This window comes from Xiphophorus hellerii, chromosome 15 (assembly GCF_003331165.1).
Source record: "Xiphophorus hellerii strain 12219 chromosome 15, Xiphophorus_hellerii-4.1, whole genome shotgun sequence".
Taxonomy (NCBI): Eukaryota; Metazoa; Chordata; class Actinopteri; order Cyprinodontiformes; family Poeciliidae; genus Xiphophorus; species Xiphophorus hellerii.
Window position 1 is genome coordinate 98,236 of NC_045686.1, and position 17,779 is coordinate 116,014.

Sequence of the window (17,779 nt, forward strand, 5' to 3'; positions counted from 1 at the left end):
CCTGACTAAAGATCTCATCATTCGGGAAGCCAGGAAGAGAGGAAAGCTCGACTACAAAGGTGCGTCTCTTCGTATTGTGGAGGACTACAGTCCAGACGTCCTGGCCCAGCGCGTAGAGTATAAGGACATCATGGCGGAGCTCTACAAACGGGGCTTGAAGCCGGCTCTTCTCTTCCCAGCCCGTCTCCGCATTACGCAATCCAGCGGTGCCAAAAAATTTTTAGGTTCTGTGGAAGAGGCTCAACAGTTCATCAAGAGGCTTCCAAAACCACAGGAAGACCAATAAAGGAGCAACGTTTTGCCGAGGGCTTTCTTCAGAAACACAGGCAGGCTGCTTTTCCTCAGGACGCAGTAGGTACTGTAAAAATAGACTTGTCATATTGCCATATTTCCAATGGACTTTTTCTGGCCATCCTTTTGGCTGGTATTGGACTTAATGAATGGAAGGGCAGCTCTGTCATTCCATTTCTTGTGGTTGCCTCAATTTGTATTGCAATACTACTTTCCTATGGTGTTTACGACAACCAGTAAACTATGTCTCAAAATCTATATCAATGTGGGGGGGTCTATACCTACTTCATACCCACTAGGAGCAGTGGTTAGTTTGCTATAGAAAGTTCAGTTTTTTTTATTCCAAGGTTATTGGTTACTGGAAGATTGGATCTCTAAGAATGTTAATTTTGAAGAGCTTGCTGCTACATTGTTATTTTTTGTTTAGCAGCTGTTTATGTTTGGGGGAGGTTTTGGGGGGGAGGCTAAGGTCACTGCCAGGGGTCCTGCAAGGTACTGCAACCTCTCTTCACCTCTTTTGTTCCAATCTCTGCCTGCCATACTGCTATCGTACTTATCAAAGTAGGACAACATGTACACTCTGAAATCGTATGAGTCAGTATTTAAATTTTTTAAGTTGGAATGTCAAAGGCTTAAACCACCCAGTGAAGAGAAGGAAGGTTTTTTCCCATATTAAACGATTTAATACAGATGTGGTGTTTCTGCAGGAGACTCACATCAGGACCTTGGACGGGGGTCGTCTCCTGGCTTGCTGGAAGGGACAATGTTTTCACTCCCATTTTCAGGTTAAGGCGCGAGGGGTTTCTATACTGATCAGCCAGAGCACTCCGTTTGAGGCCGATAATGTGGTGGCTGATAAACATGGCAGGTTTATTATTGTAAGTGGGAAACTGCATGGCACTCTGGTCGCCCTGGTTAATGTTTATGCTTCTAATACAGATGATGAGAATTTTTTTAAACAACTATTCTCTTTCCTACCTGACCTCAATAAATACTCACTGGTCCTGGGGGGTGATTTCAACTGTTGGTTGGACCCAGCTTTGGACCGCTCATCCCTTAAAAGTAATGCCATAAGCAAATCTGCATCAGTCATCCAAACCTTTTTATCTGAGTACGGGCTGTGTGATGTGTGGCGTACTTTAAATCCTGACAAGAGGGAGTACTCATACTTTTCACATGTACACAAAACTTACTCAAGAATTGATTATTTTATTACAGATTCTAAATGGCTGCAGCAGATCCGTTCTTGTGACTATCATAGCATAGTTATCTCAGACCACGCCCCACTCACTTTGTCCCTGTCCCTTCCTCACCTCCCCCTAAGAACTGGATCATGGCGTTTCAATTCAACCCTACTGTCTGATGAAAACTTTGTAAAGTTTATTCAGGATGAGATACGTTTCTTTTTCGCCACTAACTCCTCCCATGAGACCTCCAGCCTTGTGGTGTGGGATACTTTTAAGGCCTACATTAGAGGCCAGATTATTGCCTACTCAGCCAAAATTAAAAAACAGTCCACCTATGAACAGAACAACCTAATTCAACAAATCAAAGAGGTTGATATAAAATATGCTCTGAATCAGTGTCCTGAACTGTTCAAAAGGCGCGTTGAACTTAAAACAAGGCTTGATCTATTGACAACACACTCAGCTGAACGCCTGCTCTTACACAACAAATCCAAATTTTATGTGCATGGCGACAAACCCGATAAACTATTAGCGACCATGCTCAAGGGCTCTAGGGCAAGGCAAAATATCTCTAGAATTCGAAAACAAGATGGCAGTATAGTCACAGATCACGGTCAGATTAATGATGCATTCAGGGACTTCTACGAGGAGCTCTACAGCTCACAATCACAGACCAATTCCAACATGACTGTTGATTTCTTGGCTAAACTTCACATCCCTGTAATTTCACCAGAACTTAAGAACAGGTTAGATGAACCCATTTCCCAGGCAGAAGTCTCCCTAGCAATAGCCTCAATGCAGTCTGGCAAATGCCCAGGACCGGATGGTCTCCCCTCAGAATTTTTCAAACAATTCTCAGACTTACTGTCTGTGGAGCTCAGCTCCACCCTTACTGACTGTTTTAAACAAGAGTCCCTCCCTCAGTCATTTTATGAGGCTTGCATCACTCTTATTTCAAAAAAGGGCAAAGATCCAGTGGAACGCACCTCATACAGACCTATCTCTCTCCTAAATACAGATGTCAAAATCTTAGCCAAAATTCTTGCCCGTAGACTTGAAACTGTTTTACCATCGGTTATTTCAAAAGACCAAACAGGCTTCATTAAAGGTCGGCACTCATATTTCAATGTTAGAAGGTTGCTTAATATCATTTATTCCAGCGCCTCAGATTCAGATGAGTGTGTTGTCTCTCTGGACGCTGAAAAAGCCTTTGACCGGGTTGAGTTTGACTATCTTTTTGCGGTCCTTAGTAGATTTGGCTTTGGAGGAAACTTCATTTCATGGATCAAACTATTATACCAGCAACCGTCTGCCACAGTTCGTACCAATTTTCAGACCTCAAAACCTTTTAAATTACAAAGAGGCACCCGTCAGGGCTGTCCTCTTAGTCCCCTGCTTTTTGATCTGGCCATAGAGCCCCTCGCCATTGCACTTAAAACCAGTAAAGAGATTTCCGGCATTTGGAGGAATGATATGGAACATAAAGTGTCGCTTTATGCAGATGACCTTCTACTTTTTGTTTCCAAACCATCAACCTCATTGCCTTTTGCTCTCGACATATTTAGCCAATTTGGTCAGATTTCTGGGTATAAGCTGAACCTCACCAAAAGTGAGCTTCTCCCAATAGGTAATAAAGCCAATATGTCAGATTTAGCCAATCTGCCGTTCAGAATTGAAAGACAAAAATTCACATACCTTGGTGTCACAGTGACAAAAAAACATAAAAACCTGTTCAAAGAGAATCTGATTCAACTGTTGAACCAAGTGAAGGGATCCCTCACAAAGTGGACGCCCTTTTCCATGTCCCTTGTGGGACGTATCAACTCAATTAAAATGAATATACTGCCCAAATTTTTATACCTCTTTCAGGCATTACCTATTTTTATTCCTAATACTTTTTTTAATGAGCTAGACTCGACTCTCTCGTCTTTTATTTGGCAGGGTAAACGCCCAAGGCTTAATAAATTACAACTCCAAAAACCTAAACAGCAGGGGGGTTTGCCTCCCCCAATTTCCGGTTTTATTATTGGGCTGCCAACCTTAGATGCTCAGTGTTTTGGTATTTCTACTACAACCTGGGTGACTGTCCTGACTGGGTGGCTATGGAGCTGCGCAGTGGTAACAATATATCCATTCCTGCCTTGCTCTGTTCCCCACTTTCACTCTCTTCAGTTAGCGCTATTTCAAACCCTGTAGTGAAACACTCACTGAAAATATGGGGCCAATTTAGGAAATACTTTAAACTTCATGACTTTTCCCTCTTAAGTCCAATTGCACTTAACCATTTTTTCAAACCATCTGTTCAGGATGGGGTGTTCCTAGAGTGGCACCGGAGGGGGCTTACTTATTTTAAGGACCTTTTTTTAGAGAAGAATTTGGCATCCTTTGAGGAACTTAGCACTAAATATGGTTTACCTAAATCCCATTTTTTTAGATATTTGCAAACCAGAAACTTTATTCAGTCTCACTTATCAGGCTCAGTTTCTCTGCCAGAGTTTACACTATTGGAAACCATCCTATTATTGAACCCGACTCGTAAAGGGCTGGTTTCTTGGCTTTATGATAAAATGTTGAGTATGAAAGAGACCTCCTCACCTGAACTTAAAACTTCATGGGAAGAAGATTTGAATATATCTATACCAGATGAGACATGGGACTCTATACTTAAACTGGTGAATACAACGTCTCTGTGTGCGCGCCATTGTCTCATTCAGCTCAAAATAGTACATAGAGCCCATCTCTCCAAAAGCAAACTGTCTCGTTTCTATCCAGAAGTCACCCCATACTGCGACAAATGCAAAACTGCTGTAGCCACACTAGTTCATATGTACTGGTCCTGCCCCGCTCTTGGTCAGTTCTGGACAGATGTTTTTCGTACGATGTCCGGGTTGGCCGGGGTGGTGGTAACACCTGGCCCCCTCTTGGCTCTCTTTGGGTTCAGTGGTGGGGGGTTGCCTTTATCGGCCTCTAAACGGCAGGCCCTGGCATTTTGCTCACTGATAGCGAGGCGCACAGTTCTGACCAGGTGGAAGGGTGCTGCCCCTCCAACTCATAAACAGTGGCTATGTGACCTTATGTCGTGTTTAAAACTGGAAAGGATCAGATGTTCTCTTCAACACGCAACTGGTAAATTTGAAAAAACATGGGGACCCTTTCTTGACTCATTTCAAAACATACAATAATGCTCCAGATTAATTAAGTTAATTAATTTTATTAAAATGTGTTCCGTTTCTGCCAGGGATAGGAATGTAGTGGGTGGACCTACTAGGCAGTGACCTGGGTGGGCTAAATGGGATTACTTTGGAGGGATTATTTTCTCTGTGTGTATTATTTTATGTATGTGTTAGATACACTTCTTTGTACTCACAAACTGTATGTACTAAAGGAAAAAAAAAACTCAATAAAAAGACAGTGATTAAAGTTTCCTAAGTTTTTTTATTGGAAGGAATTGATTTGGAAAAAAAATTATTTTGCCTAATTTTGTTATTTTTTGCTACCTATAAGAACTATTGTCATTTTTGTCCATAAAATACCAAAATTTCCACTTAACTTTTTATTCTGGTCCATCTGATGATGTAATTTTTAAATATTAAATGATTGATAATTTGATTAGTTACTTAGTACTTGAATCGACTTTTTACCAAATGCTTTTTGAGTAATTTTTTGGATAGCTACTTTTTACTTGAGTAAAAATATGTTTGCTATTCTTCCTGGAGTATAATTTTTGGGTCCTCTGCCCGCCTCTGATCAGCGCTCCTGAGGTAATTCCCCCCACACGTCAGACCCGTGTCACGAATCCCGACAGCTGGCCCGCTTTAAGCCCCTCGCAGAGCTTTGAATACATCTTGGGGATGAAAAGAGCAGGAGGTGATGAGGAATCCTTACGGGGAAAAAAACCCTGAGATTTACCGAGCGTACTCGCTCTGTGCAATGACCTCAGCCTTTAATGGATACCTGTGTAAACTGGTTTATTAGTTCTGGAAAAAATACGTAAAGGAAAATATGGCTGTGGGGAAACGTCGAGAACATTTGTCGCATCCTGAGATGAAGCTGAGAGTTCCTCCCCCCACCGGAGCCGAATCCTAAGCCTATTGGAGGGTCCGCTATCTCCCGCCGCAGCTTGTCGAATACATACCTTTTACCTCATTACCTGCTCAGCACAGCCGTTATTAAGGGGGAAAGGCGTGAATGTGAGATAAGCACAAGGAATTCTTGGGTTGAGCACAAACAGCCATCCTGCTTCCTCCTGATAAAAAGGAAGCGAGGCCCCTCAGCTTCCTGCCCTCTGTGAACTCTGGAGCTGCCCCGTGTTTGGGTCACTCACAACTTCCAGACCCTCATGGAGACAAGCAGCGAATAAAGATTTCCGTGGAAGCGTAGATATATTCTAAAACAGATTATAAAAGCAGAAGCCCTGCAGTGTGTAAGATTTGTCCAAAATGCTTCATATATCAACTGCGAAAGGCTTCAAAATCAGAAATACCGTGTGTGTTTTTGGGTGCTTATAAGGACTTTAGATTACATTAAGTCAGAAATAAAATCCTTCATGTACAGATGAAACCTGAGATTTATATGCTGCATTTATTTTTTTCTATTTACGTGACTTTATTTATTTTTGATAATTGCCAAAGCAGCATTTTTTCAGATTTTGTTACAACTGCCAGTGCACAGCTGGGGAAAACTCCTGTGACTCTGACACATTATTTGTCAGTTCATTAATCAATCAAGTTTATTTGAAAGCACATTTCAGCAACAAGGCAGTCCAAAGTTTAGATAAAAGCATATCACGACGTATGGGTTTCATATAGGTCAATATCTTCAGTTATTGATTAGTTTTTTGTTTTAAACATCTGAAATACTGACACACTGATGGCCTGACTTTTCCTGTTTTATCCACAGTTTTCACTCAAAGCTGTTTTTTTATTTTTAAGCAGTTCTGAGGCATAGTGGACAAACCTTAAACTGCTGCTGCGCAAGTTACGGAACAGTTTGTTGCTAGGTAACCAAAGAAGGAGTGAGTTGCTAGGTAACCAGAGTGAGTGAGTTGCTAGGTAACCAAAGAGTGAGTGAGTCAGTTGAGTCCACCAACCATACTTAGCGAAGTTGAGCGTTTCTATTTTCTCTGCCTACATCTCCCAGAATGCTGTGCGGTTCTGGATCAAGGTTCAGTGAATATTCTATATATTAAATATTCTAACAAATGTGTTATCAATTGATCATGTGTTTATCATGATACATATTGTTATTGGTTTATTGTCCAGCCTCAGTATAGACTGATTAAAATTTGTTGTTGTTTTGAAAACTTAGATGTAACCAGGGTAACAGGTAACCAGGTCATGTCTAACATTAATAATTTTGCCTGTCTGTTAATGTTACAGCAGAATTAAATTGACCAAGTAGCATCAAGCTAAACATAGACTGTTTAACTGAGTAATCGTTCACAAACAGGGAGGGTTTATGAATTTCCAGGAATAAGATTCCAAAAATAGGGAAATAAAATGCTACTTTTCACTCTGTATCCTCCTAGTTATGTCAAAAAAACAAGAAACATCTGAATCATTTAACCAGTAAAACCTCTAGGTAGACGGACTTTCTTCTGTCTACATTCTTCCTAAAATTATTTGAATAAGTCTGTCATTAAAATCTTCCGGAAAGTTTGCAATTAAATATTTTAGGAGGAAGTTAAAAACAGGAAGGAAGACCTTAAGGAGGTTTCTGCGAACGGAGGACAAAACATGTGAGGGAGAAAAGGAGCTGGGAGAAAGTCTCTCTGAGCTCTGAGCGAAAGCAAGTAAATGAAAAGCTTACAGATAAGATGGTGCCAGGATAACGTTTGTGGTCGATCTCATTTGAGATGTGCTCACATTTCAGCCAAACACACAAAGGCAGCAATGAAAATGATCTATACTCACACGGTTGATAAATGCATGAGTGAAGCACTGACACGTTTTATGGAAGACTATTATTTCAGGCATGTCAGCTAATGAGGGTAATGGAGGCAAACACACAGGCTGGTTTACAGTAGAGCGACTGGCAGAGCGGTAGAGTTTGGTGGATGATTTTACATGTTGATGCAGATTTAAAAGTTCAACGTGTTTAATTTGAGGTATCAGTAATAATTTGTACTAGAAGAAGAGGCAAAGTCACACTGTGTGAGTTGGAGAGCCGTTAACTAGTGATTATGACTCAGTCTTGTTCTCTCTTGCCTTCTCTCAACCACAAACATGCATACATGTCATAAAAATACATTTTCCATGTAAATTGCTTCTTACAATTTTAATGAAGTTTAGTTGTGGTATATTCTCAAGTTTTTGAGTTTTCAGTCTGTCAATGAGGCTAAAAATCACACCTTTCCAGTAACTGGACGACTTCACTGCAAAAACAAAAAACTAATGGACAAAACTAACTTCAAAGTAACTTTTCAGCAAAATACAAGTTTTAAGTCAATAACTTCTTAATATTGATGAAAAAATACTTCCACTTGCATATTATTTCACTAATGCTACTATCAACGGGCACGTTGTGGTTACCTAGCAACCCCAGCCAAGCCCAGGACGTCACCTAGCAACCAAATACTAGTTCCACATTTTCCATTTATTATAAGTGAACTAATCTGCCAATGGAACAAGTATTTTGTCATCAATATTTAGAAATTGACTTAAAACAGGCTCCTGTATTTTGCTGAAAAGTTACTTGTAAGTTAGTTTTGTCTTACTTCAAGTCAACTAAAACATTTGCATTAGAAACTAAACTAAGGGAGGTAAGATTTGGTGTTTTTGCAGTGTTCTCAGGGAAACTCTAGCATGTTGACAAACTGTTCTGGCTCCAATATGGCAGCCCAGAGGGTCCTGCAGGGGACAGTGAGGGGAGCTGAAAAGCTCATTAGAGTCCCTACCTTCTGTCAAACCCTCAAACCTTTTGAACTGCTATAATCAAAAAGTACTACAACATTAAAATAGAGAACTGCTTCCAGTGTAAATAAATAAGCTGAACTTGCTGTTATTTAATTTCTTCCATTAATTTTTTACACTTTTTACTATAATTTGAGGTTTTGTCGCTATTGTTTATATGCTTACAAGATCTATTATTCTGCTGTATGATCTGAAAATCTTGTTTCCTTTTTGATTAAGTGATGGTAAATTGATCTGGTTTGATGGAAGATGCATGACAACATGCAACATAAAAAACAGACACCATTTAAATCAAGGCAGCAAAGTTTTTCCCTCTAAAAACATTCTTTGGACTATTTCAGACACAAACCCTTAACACGTAGCTCTGCTGTGTGCATGCTTTGGACCAAAGGGTGAACAAAAACAAACAACTTAAATCAACTTCTTAGGCAGTTGCCCGACAACACCAAAGCTTTGATAAATAAAGAAAAGCGCTGCTGCATCGAGGCGCTCAGGCTGTAGAATCAGACCTTGCTCATCTCTTGGCTCCTGCACAGCTGATGAAAAACACACCTTTCAGAGAGTAAATTATTTCTGCCAGCTGAAAAGCAAATTTCATTTTCTCCTGTCTCTCGACAACAAAGATGCTGAACCCATTACGGGCCAAGGCGCGTGCATCACACACATTAAATGAAGGGTCCTCTTGCAATTGAGCAAAAAAAAAAAAAAAAAAGCTATTTTCTCATTTAGCCAATAGATACTCCATTTAGTTGTGGCTCTCTGTGGATTACTGCTGCTGTAGAGTAGAGAGGATGATTCAAAGAGAAAGCGAACATAGAGCGCTGACCCCGTCTTGTTTTCCCTACACATTTCTGGTGCTCCAAAGGCTTCGGTATGAATATAGACGTGCTCTGCAAGTTGGATGAGAGAGGATGTGCAAGTTTCTAGTGCAAATATCTTAGTTTGCCAAACTAACTTACTTAAAGAGCTTAAAAAACACCAGGCTTGTTTTTTGCTATTAGTTCATGTTTTTGGTGTCTGGAAAACGAGTCGTTTCTAAAACCACCTGAGTGAAACGTCACAAAATCAGCAGGCATTGCCCCTCACCTAGCAACCCCAGCAAAGCCCAGTCCGTTACCTAGCAACCAAGGCAGAGCTCCAGCATGTTTAGTCACACAGCAAAAACACAAAATCTTACCAAGTATTTTTGACTTAGTTTCTACTGCAAATATCTTAGTTTGCCAAACTAACTTACTTAAAGAGCTTAAAAAACACCAGGTTTGTTTTTTGCTATTAGTTCATGTTTTTGGTGTCTGGAAAACGAGTCGTTTCTAAAACCACCTGAGTGAAACGTCACAAAATCAGCAGGCATTGCCCCTCACCTAGCAACCCCAGCAAAGCCCAGTCCGTTACCTAGCAACCAAGGCAGAGCTCCAGCATGTTTAGTCACACAGCAAAAACACAAAATCTTACCAAGTATTTTTGACTTAGTTTCTACTGCAAATATCTTAGTTTGCCAAACTAACTTACTTAAAGAGCTTAAAAAACACAAGGCTTGTTTTTTGCTATTAGTTCATGTTTTTGGTGTCTGGAAAACGAGTCGTTTCTAAAACCACCTGAGTGAAACGTCACAAAATCAGCAGGCATTGAATTTTGTCTTATTTCAAGTGAACTAAGATATTTGAAGTAAAAACTACACTGTTAAAAAAAAACTGTTAGTCTCTAATTTATGCTGGTAAAATACAGACAGAATTTTACCATATATAAAATGGTAAAATATTTTATATTTGGTAAAATACTCTCTTTTCTATATTTTACAGAAGAGAATTTTACCAAATTTCTCAGAATTTTACCATTTTAATACGGTAAGATTTCATCAACCACACCTGCCGGTATTTTACTATAAATTAGAGACTTTTTTCTTTACACTGTAGACCAAAAGCACTTGGTAAGATTTTGCCATTTTGCAATGGAGTCGTAACAAAAGACAAAGTGGAAACAAGGAAAGAAAGCTGAGAGAGGATCTGGTTAAGTCGTATTAAATGTCCTGCCAAAAAGAGATCCACCACATCTGCAATCATGCCAGCTGAGATCAAGAAGGAAAAAAGTGGGAAAATGACGCCGAACGGAGAGACCACTGGCTGATTAACGTCAGGCCTTTAATGCTGTGCCAGGTCAGGCGGTGTCACCTATTTTTCAGCGGATTCTGCCAGGCTAGCTCATAGAGTTTGCAAAGACCTGGATGAAACGGCAGCTTTGAACTTATCACTCTGTCACATCCTGAGGCGCGTTTTTGCTTCATTGTAATGTAGACGGTAAATCAAAAGCAGCATATCAACAGGGATACTATTAACACCCTAGGTGTTGTGTGTGGGCGGGTGGAGAGAAAAACCCACTGGAATCAACTGAAATGTTGAACCGTTTAATTTGTCGCATTTATAAATTTCACTACCAGTTCACTAATGCAGCTGTTGATGTTTATTGTGTAAAAACTATTTCTTTTTCCGTATATATTCTTTTAACAAACGGAGGAGTGAAAAGCTGCAGGCAAAGTCTAGTCATCTGTGTTGGCAGCTCCTCCAAACACATCAATTCAACTGTTTCTTTATCTTTTTCCGCCTTTTTTTTTGACAAAGCAATTGTTCTCCAGCAACATGGTGAACAAACAGATCTCTGTTTTCTTTCTGTCTCCACCAACCTCTTTGTACTTGGTTAGGAATAATGATATTAGACTAAAGAATAGCAGAGAACAGAAGGAAGCAGAGCTCTTCTCTCAGTATAATGCAGCAGTGCTGACAGTCTGTCTGTCTGTCAGTGTGTCCAAACTGACTGGCTGTGATGTGATTTTCCTCTCCTCTGACATGCAAACGTCAGGGAGCTGCAGGGCCCCAACTCCAGGCACACTCACATGGACACCGCTGTGTGTTAATGAGTCCCTCGGAGACAATCTCCTGGGGCAAAATGTGATTAGATCCAGATTCCTAGCAGTTACTGTAACCAGAATAAATGCTTGAGTGGAATATAGAAATATCACTTTTTTACCCTGACGAAAACAGGGAGAATTCAATCAATAAAATTGGAGTAATAATTGGACACATTTTGATCAGCATTTTGGTCATAAATTACATAAAATAAAACAGCTGATAGGTAGTTGAATAAATTAAATTCAACCAATTTTGAACAAAACTGGTTAAATTGTAGGTAATTATCAAGATCATTACACTCAGCTTCACCTTAAAAAGAAACGTATATAAGAATTGGGCCATGATTATTTCATAAAATGCTGGTGAAAGTTTCTAAATTTGTCCTAAGATGGCATGTAAAGGTTCCTAGCAAATTTGACGTTAGCATTAGCATTGTCATTAACTACAAGTTAAAGCTTAATACTAATACATTAAATCTATTTTAACAAGATGGCATGCAGGCTTTTCAACTATCCTAACATAACAGCAGATTAGATTCTGTCCATTGGTAATAATTGCCTAAGGGTTGACAACCACAGCTGGCTAGATATTTTGCTTTAGTGTTAGCATTGTTGCTAACCCACTTCAAGCTGGATGCAAGTTTTTTAAAATCAATTCTTACAAGTTATTAAACTTTTCCTATCCCCTGAAAACCAGATTTAAACTGTACTATTAGTGTTAGCATTGTTGTTAAAGTAGTGGAAACCTGTGGTGAATGTGGACCAGTGGTGGTATAGTGGTCTTGTAATTGGAAGGTTGTAAGTTTGATTCCAGCTTCCTCCTGTGACATGTTGACATTAAGGTACTAAACCCAAAATTAGCACATATTGACCTGTGTATCAAAGTGTGTTGGGATAGACATGCTCTGAGTGAGTTCGATCCAAGTAACATGATACAAATTTAAATTCAAAAGCTTTCCGAATTAAATATAAACTCTGAATAAGTTGATATAATGATTCATACCACCCTTAATGTTCTCTGTTAGACACAGAATAGCTAATTGTTGACTAAAACATTACCTAGTGGATGCTAAAATACTGAAATTATTTTTCATACTTTTGTTTTGCAATGTATTCTGAATTTGAACTTTAGCCCTTTTCCTTACAATAAAGCAGCTTTCTGAGCCCGGACACTTGGATAAGTCACATGTCTGATGTATAAGAAGTGACTCTGTCCTTAAAAGTATTGACTTTCTCTCTCTTTTTCCTCACAGGACGCATTGCGCTCGCTTCAGCGGAGATCTGACAAGACAGAGGGGAAGAGGCTGCGGAGGTTTTTGGATGATGCATCTCTCCGATTAATGCAAACTGACAGTGAAGTTCTGCCCTGCAGCAAAGGTAGTGCCGTCAGAGACATCCATCTGGTGACCCCCCGCGTCCCGGCAGACAGCCTCTTCGGGTTGGGGCTGATCCGCCGTGGGAAGGGTGCCAGCTTGGAGAGGAGACGGACGCACGGCGCTCCGGACCGGACCGGACCGGACCGAGCGCCTCATGCCCGGCTTCTCACCACGCAAAAACACAGAGTTTACTGGGAAATAGGAAAGACTCGCAATAAAAAAAATAGAAGAAATGCGATTTGAACTGAGTCTGCACGGACCCGAAACATGAATGTAGAGCTATTTTTATATTAACTATTCATTTCGTTACTTTTTTCAGCAAGTCATTAAAGGTGGGGGAAAGATGCAACTTGTTCCAACAAAGTATGAGACAGAATCCCCTTTAAATTCCCAGAAACATTCAACTTTAAACTCAGAAACAGGGAGCTGTTTCTTACCTCAAGGCGCAGCCGAACCTCAGTCTATCTGTGGCGACCCGCTTCTCCTCAGAAAACCTCAGTAAAGACGCGACGTGGTTCTGGATGCTCCTGTTCGCCAAACACAAAGCGCCGGTCAGAGTGGATGTCCGCCGGAGAGAGTCATGCCCAACAGCGCCCAGCTAAAGCAAAATCCACCGCTCCACTCCTGCGAGCTGCGACTGGAGGAAGCAAACAGTTTGTTGGAGCCAGTGGAGGCTGAGCGGCTGATCCAGGAGCAGCCGGTCCGGATCCGGAGGGCGGAGACTCTGCGGAGGCGGACACGCCTTCAGCCGAACCGCACACTTTACGTTAGCAGAGCTGGGTAGGTGTAACTAGCAGTTACATTTACTTAGCTACTTTTACTTAAGCAACTTTTTTGAAGTATTTTTACTACGCTGCACTTTTACTTGAGTACTTTTATTATAAAGTATCTCTACTTTGACTAGATTCTATACCAACTGAATGAAAAGCAGACATGTTTTAACCAGAAAGCCACAAAAAGCCTGCAGTTTCTGTTAAAGTTTCATAAGTTTTTTTTATTGAAAGAAACTGATTTGGAATAATCACTTTTGCCTGATTTTGTTATTTTTATTAAGTTTATCAATTATTTCAAATTTCAACCTTAAAATACCAAAATTTTTCACTTAATTTTATATTTTGGTACGTCCAATTATGTAATTTAGGTAATAATGTTTCAAAAGCAACTGCAACCAGGTGGGTTTTTTAGTGTAGATTTAAAAGTACTCAAGTGTTTCAGATGTTTTGCAGTTTTCTGGAAGTTTGTTCCAGATTTATTGTGCATAGAAGCTGAATCCTGCTTCTCCATGTTTGGTTCTGGGGATGCAGAGCAGAACCAGAACCAGAACCAGAAGACCTGAGAGGGCTGGAAGGTTGCTATGACAACAGCAGATTTTTAATGTATTGTGGTACTGAGCCGTTCAGTGATTTATAAACTAACAACAGAATTTTAAAGTCTATCCTCTGAGCTACAGGGATCCAGTGGAAGGACTTTAGGACTGGGTGATGTTCTCTATCTTCCTGGTTTTAGTCAGAACTCCAGCAGCAGCGTTCTGAATCTGATTGATTTTTTTAGGCAGACCTGTGAAGACATTGTTGCAGTCATCAATGTGACTGAAGATAAACTCATGGATGAGTTTCTCTAGATCTCGCTGGGACATTAGTCCTCTAATCCTGGAAATGTTCTTCAGGTGATAGAAGGCCGACTTTGTAACCGTATTTATGTGGCTCTGGAGGTTCAGTCTGATCTCTGGTTTCCAGCTGTAATAACTGAAGCTGTGTGTTGACTCTAGAAAGCTCCTCCTGAGGTCCAAATATAATAACTTCAGTTTCGTTTGTGTTTAGCTGGAGAAAGTTTAGCTGGAGAAGGTCCAATCACTGAACATCTGTTCAGTGATTGGATGGATTCTGAATCACCTGGTGACATCATAATGTAGAGCTGACTATCACTACTAGACCAAAAATACTTGGTAATATTTTGTGTTTTTGCAGTGTGGAAGGACAACATATTATGTTTTACTCCGTTATACCAATAATGTAATGAACGGAGCGAAGCTCTTACTGTATAAATCAGCTACTCGTCTGCAGAGGGCTGCAGCATCTGAACTCCAGAACCGACCCAAACACAAAATGAAAAGTAAAACCGATAACACACATCATAATGTTCACAGGCAGCATTCATAGCCAAATGCAAAGATGGATACTTAGCATGTAGATACTTAGCATGTAGTTATCGTTCATTTTTCCGTAAAATGACAAAAATAAGAAACAAATGAGTTCCCCTGTTGACGACCAGCCCCAACTTTTCAGATCTACCACCTGATAGCTGTTGTTTGTCCCTGTTAATTATTCATGCTGTGTGCCTGTCGCTCCAGCCAGAAAAACAGGAGAAGGGCTTTTGTTCCACGTTTGGAGTGGGCTTGAAGTGTTTTCTCTCCCTCTGTGCTCCTCGTGTCACAGAATCTACTGCAGATGGAGAGCAAGATAAGCGCTCCAGAGGCTGATCTTTTTGCCTTCTCCTCCGAGGTCGTGACACTGACATTCTCCCTGGCAAACGTGATACTTTCAACCCCCCGTCTCCTCGTGTTTTCTTTTCATCTCGTCCTTATTGCCCCTTGGGAGCTCTGCGATTTAAAACGCATTTTGAAAGCAAAATGCGATGTCAAAACTGGACAAAGATTAGCTTGGAGAGTTTGAGAATGTTGTCAGGATTGAGAAGTGCGGCTGAGTAAAGTGAGGTATCACAGGAGTGAGTTGGCAGCAGAAGGAACAGCTGCGAGGTGTTTTCTTTTTGGCTCCTTGGGTATTTTCAGAGGACTTAGAGAGTAAAGAAAGGCTAAGAAAGGTGACTAAAAAAGCCCCTTCTACCATCTGAGCGCTCGCATGGATCACTGGTTAGGGGAGGAGACCTCTCCAAGTCTCTTGTTAAGTAAAGAAACTGTTTGTTGTCTTTGGCTAATCAGTGATTGATCAACAAATGCAGCTTGTACCCACTGATAAAGTAGCAAAATTCTTTAAGACTTAACAAATGCACATTAATTTCAAGGTAAGAATATAAAAAAAAATCTGAATTAGTTTTCAATTTTAAATCCAACATTTCACCGGCAAAAAATAAACTGCCGGTGCTGATAGCCAGAAATAAAAGATTGTCTCCAGTCGTGGTGGTTTTTACATAAATTGGGTTAAGATAAAATGCAGTTCAGTTTCACACAAAACTCATGAAATGTAACCTATTAACAACCAGCAAAGAGCGATACTCGGCTCTGACTGCACACAGTGCAAAAACACAAAATCCTACCAAGTAATTCTGGTTTAGTTTCTAGTGAAAATGTCTTAGTTCACTTGAAATGACACAAAACTAACTGACAAGTAACTTTTCAGCAAGAAATATGAAAATACAAGAAATAGGAGCTTTTTTTAAGTCAATATTTTTTTAATGTTGATGGAAAAAATACTATTTCCATTGGCAGATTATTTCACTTATGAGAAAAATGTCATAAGTGAATCTGCCAATGGGAATAGTATTTTTTAAAATTAATATTAACTAATTATTGGCTTAAAACAAGCTAACAAATCTGCCAGTGGAACTATTACTTGGTTGCTAGGCGACGTCCCGGTCTTGGCTGGGGTTGCTAGGTAACGACATTCATAGTGACATAAGTGAAATAATCTGCGAGTAAATAATATTAAGGAATTGTAGCTCCTATATCTGGATGAAAAGTTACTTATAATTCAGTTTTGTCTTATTTCAAGTAAACTAAGATATTTGCACTAGAAACTAGACCAAAAGTACTTGGTAAGTTTTTGTGTTTTTGCAGTGCACCTGTAGAAACCTGGTCCCGTCAATAACTGGTAGATTATATTTTGGTGTTTCTGATGCTGCCTTTACAGACCATAGAAAACAAACAGTTTTTACTCACTCCTCTCATCGAGCAACAATGGTTGCCTTTAAATTGGAGGGACAAAAGATTCAGACATTTGTTTGCTAAAATTTTGTCTCTCTTCCAGCCAGAACATCTACTACCAAGTCAGGCAACATATTTTCATTTCTCCTCTTAAGTTTAACGTGAACAGAAAAACATAAATGTCTTCATAAATGCATTTGCAGACTTTTTACTGTTTCATTTCACTGTTTGGTAACAGATTCAAGGTTTTTTGCTCTCGTTCTGGAGTCGATTTTTCCGATTCACCAAATCCAGTTGATCTCTGGGACACTGAACCCATCTCCTTTCTGATGCCGTTTCTACTTGCAAATAATCGTTTAAACAGATAAATGTGGCACTTCCCAGCATCTATAAAACACTTCTAGGGATCCAAAGTCTCTTCCTGATATTTGGTCTTAAAACAAACGTGCTTGAGATGTTGTCTTGAAACGGTTAGCGAAGGTTTTCAAATGTCGCAATCTAACATATCAGAAACCCAGATTCAATAAATGTACTAGTTTCTTTGTTCATAATTCTTCTTTTTTAATTGAAAATAATCTAATTAGGTGGCAGGAAGTTTGGAGGAACTGCAGCTTCTCTAAATCGGATTCAGTGTGTCCTGTTTTCGGCTGCTGTGTGGTCGTCTTGTTTGTCCCCCATAAAGCAGCGGTCAGTATAATGTCCATTTTGTTCTTTGTCCATGCTAACCACATGATGCACACAATCCCAGACGGCCCACGCTCTCTCGCAGAGTCTTCCTCAGACTCACATTCTTCTGGCACACTAACCTGCTTAATTTAATTTGCACTATGAGCGCTTTATTTTCACACACACAGTATTGGACCACATGCTGTCTCATTAAATAGGCCATGGTCATGCCTCACAAGTTTTCACACAGTGCTCCTTGTTGTTGTGCACACACACACACGCACACACACACAAACAAAGAGAGAGAGAAATACACACAGAAACACAAATGAAGATTTCCCCTGGCAGGAGCAGCAGAATATTTTAATACAAAACATTTCTGTGGAAAAGAGATGGTGATCTGCTTTATGTTTAAATGTTGTTGTTTTTTTGTAAAAGCATAAATGTTTTATCCTTGGTGATATAAGTTTAAACGATGGAAAGGTTCAAAAACCCCACAAAAAGTGTCAATTTACTGAGATGCTTAGGACGTGAAAACAGAAAAAACAAGCCTGGAATTATTTAAT

At 40.0% G+C, this 17,779-nt stretch overlaps 1 protein-coding gene across 1 annotated transcript in view; it reads right to left on the reverse strand.

Annotated features, from left to right (window-relative positions):
- LOC116734292 (tetraspanin-18-like) overlaps positions 1-13,287 on the reverse strand; it is a 70,403-nt gene extending 57,116 nt beyond the window's left edge. Inside the window, exon 1 of the mRNA XM_032585607.1 lies at positions 13,105-13,287. The gene's annotated coding sequence lies outside the window, so the exon portion shown is untranslated. The remainder of the gene's footprint in view (positions 1-13,104) is intronic.
- Positions 13,288-17,779: the final 4,492 nt, after the last annotated feature.